At 45.4% G+C, this 18,680-nt stretch overlaps 1 protein-coding gene and 1 pseudogene across 5 annotated transcripts in view; one reads left to right on the top strand and one right to left on the bottom strand.

Moving 5' to 3' along the window:
- Positions 1–18,680, bottom strand: part of zbtb47b (zinc finger and BTB domain containing 47b) — a 338,016-nt gene that overhangs the window by 61,738 nt on the left and 257,598 nt on the right. The gene's annotated exons all lie outside the window — the stretch shown is intronic.
- On the top strand, positions 8,634–8,706 carry LOC140425889 (U2 spliceosomal RNA; annotated as a pseudogene).

The following is an 18,680-nucleotide window of genomic DNA, read 5'->3' as shown; positions in this document are numbered from 1 at the left end:
TCTCTTTATGCTCCTCTTCAGGAGTTATTTCCGGTTCATGTGAATCACCGTTGGTTTCTTGATGCTCCTCTTCTGGAGTCAAAATCTTCAAGATTTCAAATGACATGGTCTCACTGGACCCAAGAGTAGACCTACTCCATGCTTCTGTACAGAAGAGCTGAGATCTGTCAGTCTCGCTGTGATCCTGCACACTCTGCATATCGAGTGTGATCACTTTGTCACTGTTTTGACATACAGTGGGTAGACATTCAACGTCTTCTTGTTGGTTACATGAGCTGCGTAGACTTTCATTGTCAGTTTTGCTGGTTGCTCACATAAGGCGGATAGACGTCATAGTCTTCCTCGTGCACTGTTGTCACTCCGGAGTCTTTAATTGCGTCCATTCTGGAGTCTGTCAATGAGCTCGCTGGGGAGGCTGGTATCACTCCCTCTGTGGAGTCGATCTATGCTCTCTGCGTGGCGTCGCCTTCTTCTCGGATATTTGACATGTGGCTGTCACCCATTGTATCGACGATCTGCCATGTCGTCATGGTACTGGATTCCTCTATCATGAGACTCATATTGAACTTGGCACCCATGCTGCTGCTGCAATGATCAGATCCGGCGAACTCATCCATGGCTGAGTAGCATTCGTCAGCAAGCAAATCATCTCTTCTTGCTGAGGATGTGTCATGGTGCTCTATTTGTCCAATGAGGAACTCATCTCCTGAGTAATCATCGTCAATGAACAAATCTTTTGCTCTGGATTTGTCATTGTGATCTCCTCTTTGGATGTTGCAAACTGCTTGTTCCAGGGTGGTGCGGCGGTAATGTTGAACTGTGGGTGGAGGCTCAGGCTTCATTCTGTCGTTGGAGGAATAAATTTCGTGTTTTTTAACTTTTAAACGCTTGTTGTTTACTTTCGGGCATTTCGGATGAGGCGTGGTGACTGTTATGTAAGGTTCCTCAGTTGATTCAACCGTGTCCACGCCGTATGAGCAGTCACAGGCTTGGTCATCATTTTCTGATAAGTAATCACCGCAGGTTGGTTTGTGTTCCATTGATGCAACGTTCCTAACGTCGCTGCGCCTCAGTTTTTGTCCTGTGGAAGTCAGGTGTAGGACAGCTCTACATTTAGAGGCATAGTGGTTGTATCTTCCACACCTCAGGCACGGTTTGCCCAAAGCTGGACATTGCTCTTTTAAATGGGAGTGTCCACAGTGAAGACACGTCATCACGCTGTCCCGCCACGCTTGCGCATGCGCAGCAGTTTTGTCATCCGGTTCCAATCCTCGGGCGAACTGCGTATGTGTGTGTGCCACTTCCAGGTTCGCGCGCGCGCGCGGGATTGCCGGTGGAGGAACGCCTTCTAAATGCCTGGGCCACCATTTTGACAGATCCAACCTCATGGTGGAGGCCTTGTTCCCGGCGAGTAAATTGCTCATACTGTGCTTCAGTAATTTCATGAGCAGAGCATTTTTGAATGGGTCAGGTTTCTGTGTTTCAGGAGAGACTTTCTGAGTCACTCATCAGAGATGCCACTGACAATTTGGTCTCTGATGAGGGAGTTATGGAGGTTTTCATAATTGCAGGATTGGGCCATCAGCTTTAAGTCAGTGACAAAACTGCCGAACGATTCTCCTGGTTTTTGTAGCTGCCTGGTGAATTTAAAGCGTTCAATTGTCTCATTAACCTCAGATTTGCAGTGGTTGTCGAATTGTTTTATAATTATGTCCAGTTTGTCCTTGTCCTCCCCTTCCGCGTAAGTGAATGAATTATATATATATCAATGGCCTGTTTCCATGCCGCAGATAAGAGATAGGCAATTTTTTAAGAATCTGGCACAGCGGTCATGTCCTTAATTTCCATAAATAGATTAAATTGTTGATGGAATATTTTCCAATTATACTGGAGATTACCAGAGGTTCTGAGGTGCTGGATGGAAGTGAGTCCATCTTACCGGTTTGTTTCTTGCCCGAGAGGTCTGAGTGCTGCGAAGACTTCTGTGGTCGAATATCTATCCGAATTTTTCTGCTCTTGTTGTCTAACCTTATCTAACTAGTTCTTTTAAAGCCAACACGCCTGGTACCATGTCTTGTTACCTGTGTGGTAGGTAACTCGTGCTACTCAATCCTTGGTTGATGGTGAGGTCTTCTGAATCTCGATGAAGAAGACTCGAACTCGTCCAGTAACAACAAAGGTTTATTGAGTAACTATAACAACAAGTGCATGAGTTCTTTACTTTAACTTTGATACTAGTGATAAGGTTAACAAGATCTAACAACAGTGACTATACGTAACTCCACTAACTATCTGAACTATTCTGATATTGCCCTGATCACAGTGCACCCGAGAGAAAGACTGCCAAGACCCAATATGGCTGCCTTTTATACCCCCGTTGGTCCGGCCCTCTAGTGATCAGGTGGTGCTACTGATTAATCATCAACCCCTTGTGTACATGCACATACAGAGATCACTACAGAAGTGAGGGCTTAAGTGGGTCACTGCAGACTTGATGGGCTGAATGGCCTCCTTCTGCACTGTATGTTCTATGTTCTCTCCCCACAGTTGCTGTCAGACCTACTGTGATTGTCCAGTATTTTCTGTTTTTGCTACATGGAAACACCAGTTCATTATATGGAAAGTGAAACGTTATCGCAGTCAGCTCAACCAATGGATCTAAATGCTCCTGGACATAGGAAATCCCAACAAATAATGAGCAGTCCTAAGACACATAATCGTTAAGCCATGTTCTGGATGGCGAACAGGGATGGATCTGGCATACAATGTCATGCGAGTCAACAATCTCAGTAGTCACGTTGAAGAATTCAAAATATGGCTTGCACCTTATGGACAAAAACCTAGACACTGCATTTGGAAGAGCTGCATCAGATAAAATACATGCTGGAATTCCAAACTTTGCTGAAAGAGAAAGATTGCAATGATTTTCACTGAATGGTAGTAGATCTTAGTGAAGGAAGTACAGATATGAATACATTTACCCGCATCTTGTGTAAGGTGCTTTCTACTAAAATTAATGCATGTGGTTAAAAACAGCATCCATCTAGCCACACCTAAAGTTTGTCTGCAATCTCTTCGGAGAACGTTGATATATAGGAAGTCACTTGGTTGTGTGTAGCAAAGCAGTGATGTATGGAGCAGTTGATTTGCATCAACATAATGCTTACAGATCAAACTAAGAACAGTTAATGCTGGAAAATTCAAATCAGAAAGAGAAAAAAATGATATATTTATATAAAAATATATTTAACATTTATATTTTAAACTTAATTTCCAGCATGTGCAAGCATTTAAATCAATTGCATTAAAAAATCTTTGAAGTGCCCAAGCACAAAGTGCTGATTAGGCTGGATAGCTCAGTTTTGGCAGACACAAATAAATTATTGCACAGAAGGTCAATTTTACCTATGTTTGTGTTTTTTTAAAAATGAGTGGGTCTGCGTGTGTTTCATCCCCACAACCCAAAGATGTGCAGGATAGGTCATGCTAAATTGCCCCTTAATTGGAAAGAATTAATTGGGCACTCTAAATTTATATTTAAAAAAAAAAGGAATATTGGATTCTACATATTGGGGCAATTTAAGGGTTATAAAGCCTGGGGATGGGCGGTACGGTGGCGCAGTGGCTAGCGCTGCTGCCTATGGAACAGAGGACCCAGGTTCGACCCCAACCCTGGATCACTGTCCGTGTGGAGTTTGCTCATTCTCCCAGTGTCTGTGTGGGTTTCACCCCCATATCCCAAAGATGTGCAGGATAGGTGGATTGGCCACACTAAACTGCCCCTTAACTGGAAAAAAATAATTGGGTACTCTAAATTTAAAATAAAAGCCTGGGGTTAGTGTGTTTGACTGCAGTGGTCATGTATTTTAAAAGGATTTTGTTTTGCACAACCTGGGAGCCTTTATGAGCCAGAAGATGAAATTGACCAGAGGAATGGGTTTTTCAGTCTCCGCTAATGCACAGTGGTTTGAGAGGGGGAAATCCCTGGAGAGTTAGTGCGCTTTGAGCCTGGAAACTTAATCTGTTTTTCAGCTTGGGGAGATAATGTCATTACGTAGTGGAGCTAAGGGATTCAAAGATATTTTGACAAAGCTTTGAGGAGGAGTTGAAGTCTGATCTGGCAACCCTTGTTTTGACCACAAGTAAAGGCAGTTTTCTCTCACAGCAGTTTAGTTAAAAAAAAATAACAGTTAAAGCAGAGCAGTCTTATCTGAGGACAAGGAAGAAGCTGAAACAGGTCAGGTGAACTAGTTTTTGAAGATATTCAGCCAGAGTCTGAAAGGATTTTAACAGGAGCCACATCTGCTCTGTAAAGCAAGTATTACTCCATGTCATGCTGATTTTAAGATGGATTGAGAGCTGTTAGGTTTCTTTCCTTGCTGTTTAATGGGGAATTGAGTAGCATCGTTTAGGGATAATTGTAAACTATTCTTTTCAGGTGTGAAGTTAAAGAGTTTAATATTGTATTCATAATAAAATTTTGTTTTTAAAATACCAAATCCCAAATTCTTCATGCAATTACGCCTTGAACAAATCATTCTTTCTGCACTGTCTTACAAAATAAACTGAAATATTGGGGTTTTGGCCCAGTATCCTTACCACTGTTAGGATCTGGTCCGGGATCATAACAACTGCTTATTTCCACCAGACCAGAAACTGAAGGTGAAATCTAGAGATACAAATGCAGGTTAGAAACTGGAAATCCTGTAGCAGGCAACTAAGCCTATCCACCATCTGCAAAGTAAAAATCAGATATGTAATAGGATACTCTCCACTTGCTGGGATGAGTAAATCTCCAACAGCATTCAACAAGCTCAATGCCATCCAGGGCAAAGCTGCCCACTTCACCAGTGCCTCATCAGTCTAAAACATTCACTCATTCCATTACCAGTACACAGTAGCAGCAATGTGTACTATCTATAAGGTGCACTGTAAAAACCTTGGATCCTGGTTGGATCCTTGGATAGGTTCCTGAGACAGTGTCTTCCAAAATCACAATCTCCACCATGTACAAGAACAAAGGCAGTAGATGCATGGGAATACTACCTCAAAGCCACACGTCATCCAGACCTGGAACTAGATCACCATTCCTTTACGGTCACTGGGTCAAATTCCGAGAATTCCTCTGGTCTAATAGACACAGTTCTGACTTTGTCTATTAAACCACCACATAAATTGTAGCAGTTCAGGGAGGCAGATTATCACCACCTTCTCAGGGGCATCAGGGATGGATTGCCAGCAATGCCTACATTAAATGAATAAATTGACAATAAAATTCTGGACTCTTGAGCAGCTCTGATTTTAATCGCTCCACCATTCAGCTGCCTGGGCCCACCCTAATCTCTGGAATTCCATTCCCAAACTTCTATGCCTGTATCTCACTTCCTTCATTTAAGATACTCTTTAAAAATCAACCTCTTTCATTTGGGTCATCTGACCCAACATTTCCTTATGTCACTCAGTCAAATTTTGTTTTATAAAGTTCGAGAAAGCATCTTGGAGCGTTCTATTACATTACGTTTCTATGTAAACAGAAGTTGCTGGGCGGCGCAGTGGTTAGCTGAGGACCCGGGTTCAATCGCAGACTCGGGTCACTGTCCGTGTGGAGTTTGCACATTCTCCCAGTGTCTGCGTGGGTTTCACCCCACAACCTAAAGATGTGCAGGTTAAGTGGATTGGCCACGCTAAATTGCCCCTTAATTGGAAAAAATTGGGTAATCTAAATGTGTAAAAAATAAATAAATAAATAGGAGTTGCTGAAAATGCATATTTTACATGCTTTCCCAGGCAATGGTGATCCCTGCATTCTGATATGCTTCAGAAACTTGGAACAACCTATAGCAGGCACCTCAAAGCATCAGTGAAGTAGAACCAATGGTGCTTTCTCAAGATCCTCCAGATCCAGTAGCAGGAAAGGCAGTGCAACAGCAGCTTCCTCTCCAAAAACAAGATGCCCAATTTTAAGGCATGAAACACTCTTAACCAGCTCCACTGGATAGAACATATTGTTCTTAAGCCGACACCAGACTCCCCCAAAAAAATCAGCTTTACTTGGAATTCGGTCAAGGCAGGGAACTCCAAGGAGGACAGCTGAAACACTTTTAGAGCATTCCTGAGGAGGTCAAACATCCGTGCTGACTCATGAGAGTCCCTCGCCAACCATCGACCAAAACAGAGAAGGTTGATTCAAGAAGGCACCGATGAAATGAGACTTTATCGGAACACACAGTGGCAAAGTGGAGGCACGGAGAGAGTGCATAAACATCCAGAATTGTGACATTCTGAATTCTCCGTGTACCCAAACAGGCGCCGGAATGTGTAGACTAGGGGCTTTTCACAGTAACTTCATTGCAGTGTTAAAGCGTACTTGTAACAATAAAGATCATTAAATTATTAAACATCCAAACAGCTCACCTGCCTGACCCTTCAAGGCCCACCTGCCCTGCATGTGGCAGGGTCTGCAGGTTGCACATTGGACCTATCAGCCATCTCAGGCCCCACTGAATTGGCCAAAGTACTGCCCAAGAAGGACATATTCTGCTGTAGACAACAGAGGAAAGCAACAGACACACATTCCCGTACCAGCCTCCCCGAACAGGCCCCGGAATTTGGCGACTAGGGGCTTTTCACAGTAACTTCATTTGAAGCCTACTTGTGACAATAAGCGACTTTCATTTCACATGCCACAACACTGCAAGAGGTTAACTGCTATACAGCATTGTACAAGTGAGCTGTGTGGGAAACTGCACTAGATTGCACACAAACTCCACTTTGAAACAGTAGGTACTTCACAGAGACTGCTTGCTTGGTTATTAACTCACTTGAAACAGTACTCCGCATTACCTGGACTTATTCAATCTGTATTCATGCCAATTGCGTTACAGGGAAAAAGTAATACTTCTGCTGGAGAAATTTGATGTTGTGGGGTAATCACCTAAAATTGCTTCCACCGATTAACATAACCACCAACAGATTTTTAACTGCCATAATTGTATCCGAGTATTACATAGTATAAAACATTCTACAAACAGCCTAGTTTGGAAGAGTGAAATCTATGATTGAACAACTTGGTACTTTTCAAAGTTCAAGTAAACATACAATGGAACCTTGGTTTCTTGAACTTTCAATACATACATTGTTGATTATTTGCAAAGATTTTTTTTAGAAGTCAGAACTTTGTCTATTAGTGAATATCTCTCGAGGTGTAGGCCTGGATATTCACTAACAACGTGAGCGTGGATTACAGTAAAAGTTAAATATTTAATAGACTTGAGCAGCTTCTCTTGTATTCCTTTGGATTCACTACATTCAGTTTGAGCAATGTACCCTTTTCCCTATCACCAGCCTATTTGTAGCATACAACTACGTCTTTAACGATTGTCTGAATTTTATTTCTATTAACCTGTCTGGAAATATATTCTGCATCCTGATGACTGTTTAAGGAGATAAATTTCCTAATATCTGCCTTAAAATTATCCATCTCTACTTTAAACCTGTGCGTTTTTAAAGTATTAACTGGGTTAATAATCTTGCACATTTCTGTTAAAAACATTCCTCATTCTCAGGCTGAAGGTTTTCTCCATCCAGTCTTTTCCCTGACATAGGGATCAGTATTTGGCCTTCCTCAGTGCTGTTTTTAAATGTTTCCCCATGTCTCTCAGCAACCAGTATTGGGCACGATATTTGAGATTTTATCTTACATAACACTATAAATCTTGATCTCCTCCTCGACAACTAATCAGCACAAGCTTGAGTTTGCATCTCTTGATCCTAATGGTTTACGGAACATATTTGCAGTCTCTCGATTATATATGAATACTGATTACCTGCCAGAAGGATATAGTTGAGAGCTCAGATAGAAACATTTCACAGCTGTGCAATTATTCTTGACACACGACAGCACAGGTAAGCATTTAATAATAGTAATAATCTTTATTATTGTCACAAGTAGGCTTACAGTAACACTGCAATGTGAAAATCCCCTAGTCGCCACATTCCGGCACCTGTTCAGGTACACTGAGGGAGAATTCAGAATGTCCAAATTACCTAATGAGCACATGTTTCGGGACTTGTGGGAGGAAACCGGAACATCCGGCGGAAACCCACGCAGCCACGGGGAGAACGTGCAGACTTCGCACAGACAGTACCCAATGCGGGAATCGAACCTGGGACCCTGGTACTGTGATGCAACAGTGCTAACCACTGTGCTACTGTGCCGTATTTCAGAGATACATTCAGATGCAAGAGTAACAGGCTTCTGCAAAAACGTCTTCCAGAGTATTTACTGTTGGGAACGAAAATTACATTCTCTCTTTCAACAAAAGTACCCGAATTGCCAATTCCCATTTTCATATGCAAAATAATTAGTATTCTGTGAGTTAACTCCTGATCTTTTTATTTCCTGTGTGCTCTTTTGTGTCAAGAAGAAATATTGTGACTGCACTTGGTTTGGATATCAGCTGTCTGTCAAGGAACTATAATTTTCTCAATGGCTTGTAATTAAAATCACTGAACAACCAGCCAATTCATGGCTGGGAACAGTATGTACTAGCTGGGCATAAAGAAAATTACTTTGGACTATTACTTTTCTACCTTTGGCACCGGGTCAAGTCTTAAATATATAACACTATCAGATCGTTTCTCGGCCTTTTGGCTAAGATCAAGTGTAGTATCTGGCCGGCCTAAATCTCTTATCCCCCACCCTCAGCCCGACTATTCTCGCTTATCTTCTCCACTATTAACCCTCTCGCCCCATCCCGCTAACTGCTGGCCACGAACACGTCCTTAAAGACCTGGAATGGAACCTTACTTCTGACCCTCTCAGGGTGCTTTTCATCTTTTCCAATCGCAGGAAATCTGCCAGGTCACTTAACTAAGCAGAGGCCCTGGGTAGCTCGGCGGACCTCCAACCAAGCAGGACTCGCCTCCGAGCCACCAAGGAGTCAAACGTCCCGTTCTCACCCCACCTGCTCAAGGAGCTCCGGGGAGTCTGACACTTCAAAGGTCACCACAGCGGACATGGCTCTCGTTTGACCTCAACGATCTCCAACATAATCTCAAAAAATGAGATGCAGAACCCATCCGACTTGGGCAGGACCAGAACATGTATGTGATTTGCAGGCCTCCCAATGCTCACAATTTAATGCAAAGTGTGAAGCTATACATTTTGTAGGATGAACAGGGAGTATATAAAAAAGGGCAGAATTCTAAAGAGGGCTCAAAGAACAGGGATCTGGTGCATAAATAATTGAAGGTGGCAGGACAGGTTGACAGAGCCTGGGCTTATGACATTTTGGGTTTTATCAATAGGGCCACTGAGTACAAAAGCAAGGAAGTTATGTTGAACCTATATAAACTCTGATTCATCCTTAACTGGGGCAGCTTATAAACTATGATTCAGCCTTAACTGGGTCAGCGTGTTCAATATTGGGCACTGCACCCAAGGAAAGATATGAAAGGTGCAGAATAGATTCAAGAACTTTTGTTTTTATTTGTCCATGGGATGTGAACGTTGCTGGTAATGTCAGCATTTATTGCCACGCTAATTATCTTTGAGGTGATGGTAGTGAGCCACCTCGTTGAACTACTGCAGCTTGTGTAGGGACACTCACTGCAATTAAGGTAGATGCGGTGATGTGGTTCCAAGTCAGGATGGTGTTTGGCTTGGAGGTGGTAGAGTTTAATGCATCTGCCTGGATGAGTGCAGCTCCTACAACACTCAAGAACTCACGACAAAACAAGCCGCTCGATTGGCACCCCACACCCACAAACATGCACTCCCTCCTCCACCACCGATGAACATCACCTTCCAAAACCATGACTGCTGCTATCTAGAAGGGCAAGGGCAGCAGATACCTGGGTACACCACCACCTGGAAGTTCCCTTCCAAGCCACTTACCACCCTGACTTGGAAATATATTGCTGTTCCTTCACTGTTGCTGGGTGGCACGGCAGCACAGTGGTTAACAAACAGCGCCAAAAACCCAGGTTCGATTCCCGGCTTGGGTCACTGTCTGTGCGGAGTCTGCACATTATCTCCATGCCTGCATGGGTTTCCTCCGGGTGCTCCGGTTTCTTCCCACAAAGTCCCGAAAGACGTGCTTGTTACGTGAACTGGACATTCTGAATTCTCCCTTAGTGTACCTGAACAGGCGCCAGAGTGTGGCGACTAGAGGATTTTCACAGTAACTTCATTGCAGTGTAAGCCTACTTGTGACACTAATAAAGATTATTATAAATCCTGAACTTCCTCCCTAACTGCAGTGGGGATGTACCTACACACCAGTGACTGCAGTGCTCCAAGGAAGGCCGCTCACCATCGCCTTCTCAACAAAGGACAAACAAAGAACAAAGAAATGTACAGCACAGGAACAGGCCCTTCGGCCCTCCAAGCCCGTGCCGACCATGCTGCCCGACTAAACTACAATCTTCTACACTTCCTGGGTCCGTATCCCTCTATTCATGTATTTGTCAAGATGCCCCTTAAATGTCACTATCGTCCCTGCTTCCACCACCTCCTCCGGTAGCGAGTTCCAGGCACCCACTACCCTCTGTGTAAAAAAACATGCCTCGTACATCTACTCTAAACCTTGCCCCTCTCACCTTAAACTTATGCCCCCTAGTAATTGACCCCTCTACCCCAGGGAAAAGCCTCTGACTATCCACTCTGTCTATGCCCCTCATAATTTTGTAGACCTCTATCAGGTCGCCCCTCAATCTCCTTCGTTCCAGTGAGAACAAACCGAGTTTATTCAACCGCTCCTCATAGCTAATGCCCTCCATACCAGGCAACATTCTGGTAAATCTCTTCTGCACCCTCTCTAAAGCCTCCACATCCTTCTGGTAGTGTGGCAACCAGAATTGAACACTATACTCCAAGTGTGGCCTAACTAAGGTGCTATACAGCTGCAACACGACTTGCCAATTCTTATACTCAATGCCCCGGCCAATGAAGGCAAGCATGCCGTATGCCTTCTTGACTATCTTCTCCACCTGTGTTGCCCCTTTCAGTGACCTGTGGACCTGTACTCCTAGGACAACTAGATATGGGCAATAAATGCTGGCCGAGGCAGCGATGCCCACATCCCATAAATAAAAGAAAATCTGCTGCCCTATGTTTGGAATGAGTTGTCAACAGAATTTTAGACTACCCAATTAATTTATTTTTTTTCAATTAAGGGGCAATTTAGTGTGGCCAATCCACCTACCCTGCACATCTTTGGGTTGTGGGGGTGAAACCCACGCAGACATGGGAGAATGTGCAAACTCCACACGGACAGTGACCCAGGGCCAGGATTCGAACCCGGGTCCTTAGCGCCAGAGTCCCAGTGATAACCACTGCGCCAGATGCCGCCCCTCCCAATGATTTATTTAACCCAGCAGCAGGCAACCACACATGGTATCATGCAGCATGCTGATTTTGTTTTCCATAAATGAGTGGCACTTGATTTCTTTGGAACCTAGAAAACTTAATTATAATCCTATTCTGTATGCGAGATCAATTGCTGATTTGAAAACTGGGATTGGTAAATTTGTAGCAAAGGTCGGTATCTGGATCAAGGTTACAGGTCAGCCACGATCTCACTGAAGAACAGAACTGGCTCAAGGAGCTAAATGGCTTCCTTCTGTCCCGACTGCACAGTGGCACTTCGAGAATAACACAAAGCATCTCCATAAGCGAAGATAACTAGGTAATTTCCACCTGATCGTCTGTCAGTGTGCTAAGTCATGAAACAGATTTTGCCGATTCTACATTTAATCCACACAGGTTCGCAATAAGGAAAAAAAAACTGATTTACACGATAACATGTTAGTAAGGGCCTGCAACCAATTTTGGTGAAAACCTAACTGGATTCGTGACTTCCTTCGAAGGAGGGAGCTAGACATTTTTACCTGCGACTTTAGCCCCACGCTCAATGCTGTGACTTTAGCCACTCAAAGTCCAACAGCACCCTCTCAGGGCAAGCAGGAATGGAAAATAAAAACAGCCTCATTAATGACACCTAAATCCTTTTCATAAATTAAAAACAGTGCCACTGCTATTGCTTACAAGACTTTACGAACAAAAACTTAGCAAATGGATATCATAACCTTGAAGAGTTTTTCCTTGGCATATTTTTTAATTTACTGTTCAAAAGAAGCATGATACTCAAAATAAGACTTATATGGCCTCAATAAAAATATTGTTCACATTATCCTTCGAGTTGTGGAATGTGCATTGTATTTTTTTTTAAAATAAATTTAGAATACCCAATTCATTTTTTCCAATTAAGGGGCAATTTAGCGTGGCCAATCCACCTACCCTGCACATCTTTGGGTTGTGGGGGCTGTCGCTATCTGGGATGGCCACGTCCCGATTACAAAATGGACACTTGCAAAGAATGCAGGGAAAATTGGACAATACTAAGAAACAAGCAGGTGCAAGGTCTGTCAGTTGATTAGAACCTTAAACTCTCAGACAGGACAGAAACTGCTAAACAATCTACATACTAATGAGCCATCTCCAGGGACAAAAGGGAAACATTTAGATACACAATGTTAAGGCAAACACCCCGGCGTCAGAAGAGACTAAAACAAAGCAGACCAACGATCACCTAGGACACGCACAGCAATCAGGGAACCACCCCTCTATTGGAGAAAGATCGATACGAATGATTGGGAAGACCCAATTAATTGAGGCCAAGTTCAAGGCCCGCCCAAAAGTGTGCAAAGCCCTTTTTAGTATAAAAGGTATTCCCAAGGGAGAATCTTTCTTCTTTGGCCTTGGCTCTCAGCGAAGAGAGACCCGCCGAGTTGCTGCATCAGACCAAGTAAGTTCCAAGTCAACGCACGCTATGAGAGAGATGCTCCTAGTTGCTATCCTGTAAACAGCTCAACCCAGCAACCTAAAACCGAGCAACGGCCATTGTTCCTCTGACTGAGTGGGCACCCGAAGCCAAGTATAGGCTTTAGTAATCGTGGTAGTTTAGTTTGTAGAGTTTATGCACGAGTAAATTTGACTGTGTGTAAATAAATGAGCATTGCTTTTGAACTTACTAACTGGTGTATCGAGTCACTGATCAGTATTCGGTTCTGAACCTAGTGGCGGTGTCAAAAGATACCTGGCGACTCTTGAGCAAACGTAATTAAACAGAGCTAAATTAAGAAACAGCAAAAGTTAGCAACATTTACTGGCGACTCTATGGGACCCGACTTAAAAGTGGCCTAACCACTCCGAGAGAACCCGAAATTTGAACTGAGAATCCAATTGGAAACAGAAAAACCACAAGCGTAAGAACAGTACTGATCAAGCCTCCGAGATTCAGAAGTGTGTTAATGCATGCGTACTAACAAGGATACAAGGTAAACCTGAGAGTTTTGTTGCGAAAAACTGTCGGGAGTTTTGGCGGCCGGAAATTAGCGTAAGCCGTACCCGTGTTTACATGACCACTTTATCACCCCCTGTTCCAAATTCAGTAGAGAACCTAGATAGAGAAAATGGCAATGAAGGCAATGGAACGCCTTATGAACTCCCAGGAATTCGAGGTCGCAGTGACCAGTAGAGTAGGACAGTGTCCCGTTTAGGAAGATGAGATCAAGAAATATCTCAAAGGGAAAGGATGGCCCCTTTGGAGTGAATTCTACGCTAATGAGGAAACAGGACCCGGGAGTATAGGACATACTTGGTGGAGAACCTGTCAGAGATCCACAAGAAGAGCTTAGGGAAAGCTCGCAAACCGATGGCAATCGTGTCCTGTTTGGCACAACTGCGAGGCACAGAGGATTGGATTGGATTTGTTTATTGTCACGTGTACCGAGGTACAGTGAAAAGTATTTTTCTGCGAGCAGCTCAACAGATCATTAAGTACATGGGAAGAAAAGGGAATAAAAGAAAATACATAATAGGGCAACACAAGGTATACAATGTAACTACATAAGCACTGGCATCGGATGAAGCCTACAGGGTGTAGTGTTAATGAGGTCAGTCCATAAGAGGGTCATTTAGGAGTCTGGTGACTGTGGGGAAGAAGCTGTTTTTGAGTCTGTTCGTGCGTGTTCTCAGACTTCTGTATCTCCTGCTCGATGGCAGGAGGTCGTTAGGACGCTCCGTAGAGAGACAGAGGAGAGAGACAGAAGTAGTGAGGTAGACGTGAGTGAGGTAGAGAAGGAGAATCGAGATTTAAAAGAGCAGTTAGCAGCAAGGGACAGAGAGGTGGATGATGCCAAGTGGGCACATCAGTCTTGTCTCGCGCATTTGAACAGTTTTCAGACGCAATATGATAAGGCCTACCAGGACACGCAAGGTGCGGTCTTGGTAAGACAAGAGACAGAACAGCAAGTGGAGAAATTGCAGAAACAATGCAATGGTTTAAAAGCAGCCCTACGAGCACTCCATACTTCCACAACGGACAAAGGCAAAGCTCCGTAGACCACGCAAAGTGCCGGAAGCAAATTGCAATCTCTGCTTTCCGTACAAAATGGATTTCAAAGTACATTCGGACCCAGGAAAACGGCCCCGATTGGCAGGAATTGAATGAGACTGCCCATAGATACGTACATGGGACATGTATGCAGGAAAAACCCCAGGAAAGGAAGGCGCCCCCAACCGAACAGGCAGAACACACCCCCATGAACCCTGTAACCACACATCGCAGGGCCGCAGGAGAAGAAGAAGCAGACTTCCTTTACACAACCGGCGAAACCCACGCAAACACGGGGAGAATGTGCAAACTCCACACGGACAGTGGCCCAGAGCCGGGATCGAACCTGGGGCCATGAGGCAGCAGCACCAACCATTGCACCACCATGCTGCCCTGTGCGTTGTATTTTTGAGATATAGATTGATGCAGGGACAATGCAGAGGGACAGGCGTTCATGCATAACAACACTGAGGGAGGAGCTAGGGTTGTGGAAGGGAAGAACCTAACTCGTATATTCAGACCCAAACTGCCTTTAGTTGCATGTTTGCATTGGACTCTGTACTACTGAACATATCCCATAGATGGAGTGCAGAGTTTAAATAATCATTATGCAACGGCTTCCCAGTGTCTAATCTCATACAAGTATCATGTGAACAGCTGCATTCTTGAAGCCCTCAACCTTCACCTGAATTGTCAGAATTAAATAGAGGCAAACAGAATAACATCCCTCCTTTTCTTTTTATAGTTATGACTGATGTTCTACGTATCATGCATCTCCAGTAATATAAATACTCTGTTCAATTGTTGTGCAGACTGGTTAACAACACACCATACATCCTATTGTTTAAATTAAACTACAGGGGAATCTAGAACTAAGGAACACAGTTGTAAAATAAAGCATCTCTCATTTACGGAGTTTAGGAGGAATTTCTTCTCCACGTGTCGTTTAATACCCGAGAGCGCCTTGGAGGCTGGGTCATTGGGTATATCCATGGCAGAATTAGAATTATTTTTGGTCTACAATGGGGTAGAGAGTTATGGGTGGCAGACAGGAAAATGGTGTTAGTGCTGCAATCAGATCAGCCACGATGATTGGCCTGCTCCTGATCCCCATCTCTTATGTTATATTCTTGGGTAACTGGCCATTGAGGTTTCACAAGCACAGAGAGAATCACTTGTTTGGAATGGGGATGGTGGTCAATCATACTCGTTAGCGAGTGATTGCCGAAGAAAGGGAGGTGATCGTACTAACATCAGCATCCTCGAAGGAGCCAAGAGCACCAGCATCAAGGTCATGGTAATCCGAAATCAACTCTGCTGGGCTGACCATGTGCTTAGGATGTCAGAGTCTCGACTGCCAAAACAAATAGTCTTGGCCCAGCTCAGGGAAGGCTTTTGAATAAGAGGACAAAGGAAGCATTTCCAAGACACCTTGATAGCTTACCTCAATAAATGCAACATAGACTTCCGGTGGCGGCTATGGAGGAGTAAGTTGCACATTTGGTGGTTCTCGATCTGGTCGGACTTTTGGACCTTTTCCCCCGACTTTTTTGTACTTTTGAGTGCTAGTTCGGAAGGCATAGGCACTCAGGCACCGACTCCAGACACAGGTGTATGGAATTAAGAAGCAGAAAGAATCGCAAACAGTTGAAGAAGTGGGCAAACAAGGGCAGTATAGAAGCTGCTGCTGAGGACATTATGGCCGGCGTCCGGACCCAGGTGCAGACAGTCCAGCCAACAACGGAGCATCTGTTGAAGTTCATCCAAGAGGGCTTTACTGCTTTGAAGCGGGACAGTTTAGACCCGATTCAGAAGCCTATCGAGCGCCTGGAGCGCAGGCTGGATGCCCAGGATCGTACGCTCCAGAAGCAGGAAAAGGTGCTGGAGGAGCAGGAGGACCACCAAACGATGGTGGAGGCGGAGGTGGAGAGGCTGAAGGACCAGCAAAAAAGGCTCCTGGAAAAGGTGGAGGACCTGGAAAATAGGTCTCGTCGGCAGAATTTGAGAATCGTTGGTCTTCTGGAGGGGGCTGAGGGAGAGGATGCCGCAGTGTATGTGGCGGGCATGTTCCAGAAGCTGTTGGGAGATGATATCTTCCCATTCCCGGTGCAGGTGGACAGGGCGCAGGCGAGGCAGCCGAGAGTGGACCCCTGCCATAAACTAACGAAATACACCCCACCCACGTGGCTTCCATAGATCAGCTCACCCAGCTAGCCTGGTGACTCTCGACTCCGGCGCCAACAAGTCTCCCACCTATTGCTCCCTCTGACCCATCCCCCCCACCCCGCCCATCAACACCACTTCCCCAAACCAGCTATCCTCGAGCAATTGCGCTGAAAAGAAACAAACAAAACGAGAAACAAAGAGAACCCCAAAGCTAGTGCAAATCAAATAAAACAGAATAGGTAATAGGCACTTCCAACCCCCCTGATCCGAGCACAATGAGCCCCCCCCCCCCCTCCCGCCCGAGCGATGGTGATCCGGTTTCACAGGTTCCTGGACAATGAGTGGGTGCTACAGTGGGCCAAGCGCACGCAGAGCTGCCATTGGAATAACAGTGTATTGCGCATCTACCAGGACCTGAGCGTGGAGGTGGCCAGAAGGGCAGGCTACAGGCAAGTCAAAGAGATTCTGTTTAAGAAGGTGAAGTTTAGGCTGCTGTATCCGGCGCGCCTGTGGGTCACACACGAGGGACGGCACCATTACTTTGAGGAGCCCGAGGATGCGATTGACTTCGCCAAGAGAGAAGGGCTGGTGCCGAACTGAGGGCTTTTTGGACTTGGGTTAATAAGACACTGAGCGATGTTTACACATATTTCTGGTGCTATGTGTTTTTCTTTTTCTTTTCCTGGTTTTTCTGTTTCCCTCCTGTACTTGAGTTTTTGTTGGGATAAAAGAGGGAGGTTAAGGTATGCGGTGCTGGGGGCTTTTTGTGTTCGGATCGGGGGGGTTGGAAGTGCCTATTACTTATTCTGTTTTATTTGATTTGCACTAGCGTGGAGGTTCTCTTTGTTTCTCGTTTTGTTTGTTTCTTTTCAGCGTAATTGCTCGAGGATGGCTGGTTTGGGGAAGTGGTGTTGATGGGCGGGGGGGATGGGTCAGAGGAAACAATAGGTGGGAGACTTGTTGGCGCCAGAGTAGAGAGTCACCAGGCTAGCTGGGTGAGCTGGTCTACGGAAGCCAGGTGGGGTGTGTGTATTTAGTTAGTTTATGGCAGGGGTTAGGTTACAGGTTGTTGCTGCTAGGTGGGGGGGAAAGCTGTTCTGCTGACGAGGGAGGGAGTTAGATGCGGGATCATGGAGGAGGTCGGAGGTGGGGGCTGCCAGGAGGCGGCCAGGGGAAGCGCGACAGAGGGGCTGGGTGTAGCCCCAAGAAGGGGGATGGCTGATCGGTCGGGAGGGCACGGTGCCCCTCAACCAGCCCGATCATCTGGAACATTGAGGGTTAAACGGGCTGGTAAAGAGGGCGCGTGTGTTCGCACATCTGAGGTTGGTTTGTTCGCGGACGAGGCGGTGTGTGAGAGGGTGAGGAAATGCATGCAAAACTACCTGCAAGTCAATGACATTGGGAAGTCTCAGCGGCGGTGCTCTGGGAAGCGCTGAAGGCGGTGGTGAGAGGGGAGCTGCTTTTGATCAGAGCACATAGGGACAGGACGGACAGGGCTGAAATGGACTGACTGGTAAGGGAGATCTTCCAGACAGACAGGAGATAGCGGAGACCCCGAGGGCAGAGCTATTAAGGGAATGACGAAGGCTACAGATTGAGTTTGGGGTGTTGTCCACAGATAAGGCTGTGGAGCAGCTCAGGAAGGCGAGGGGTGTGATTTAAGAGCACGGGGAGAAAGCCAGTAGAATGCTGGCACAGCAACTGAGGAAGAGGGAAGCGGCTAGGCAAATAGAGAAGGTAGTCGACGGGGGAGGGGGGGTACTTGGTAGAGGATCCGGCGTGGCTGAACAAGGTGTTCAGGGACTTCTATAGCAAGCTTTACACCTCGGATCCCCCCCTGGGGCGGGAGGGGATGAGATGCTTTCTGGATGAACTGACCTTCCCAAAAGTGGGCAGGGGATTGGTAGATGAGTTGGGGCCCCGATCAGGACTGAAGAAATATTGGTGGGCTTGAGGGCCATGCAATCGGAGAAAGCCCCGGGGCCGGATAGGTATCCGGTGGAGTTTTACAAATTGTTCTCCGAGATAGTGGGGCCGGTGCTGGCTAGGGTTTTTAATGAGGCAAGAGACAGAGGGGTGTTACCCCCGACGATGTCACAGGCCACCATCTCCCTC

Source organism: Scyliorhinus torazame, chromosome 6 (assembly GCF_047496885.1).
Source record: "Scyliorhinus torazame isolate Kashiwa2021f chromosome 6, sScyTor2.1, whole genome shotgun sequence".
NCBI lineage: Eukaryota > Metazoa > Chordata > Chondrichthyes > Carcharhiniformes > Scyliorhinidae > Scyliorhinus > Scyliorhinus torazame.
This window is presented reverse-complemented; position numbering and strand designations above follow the sequence as displayed.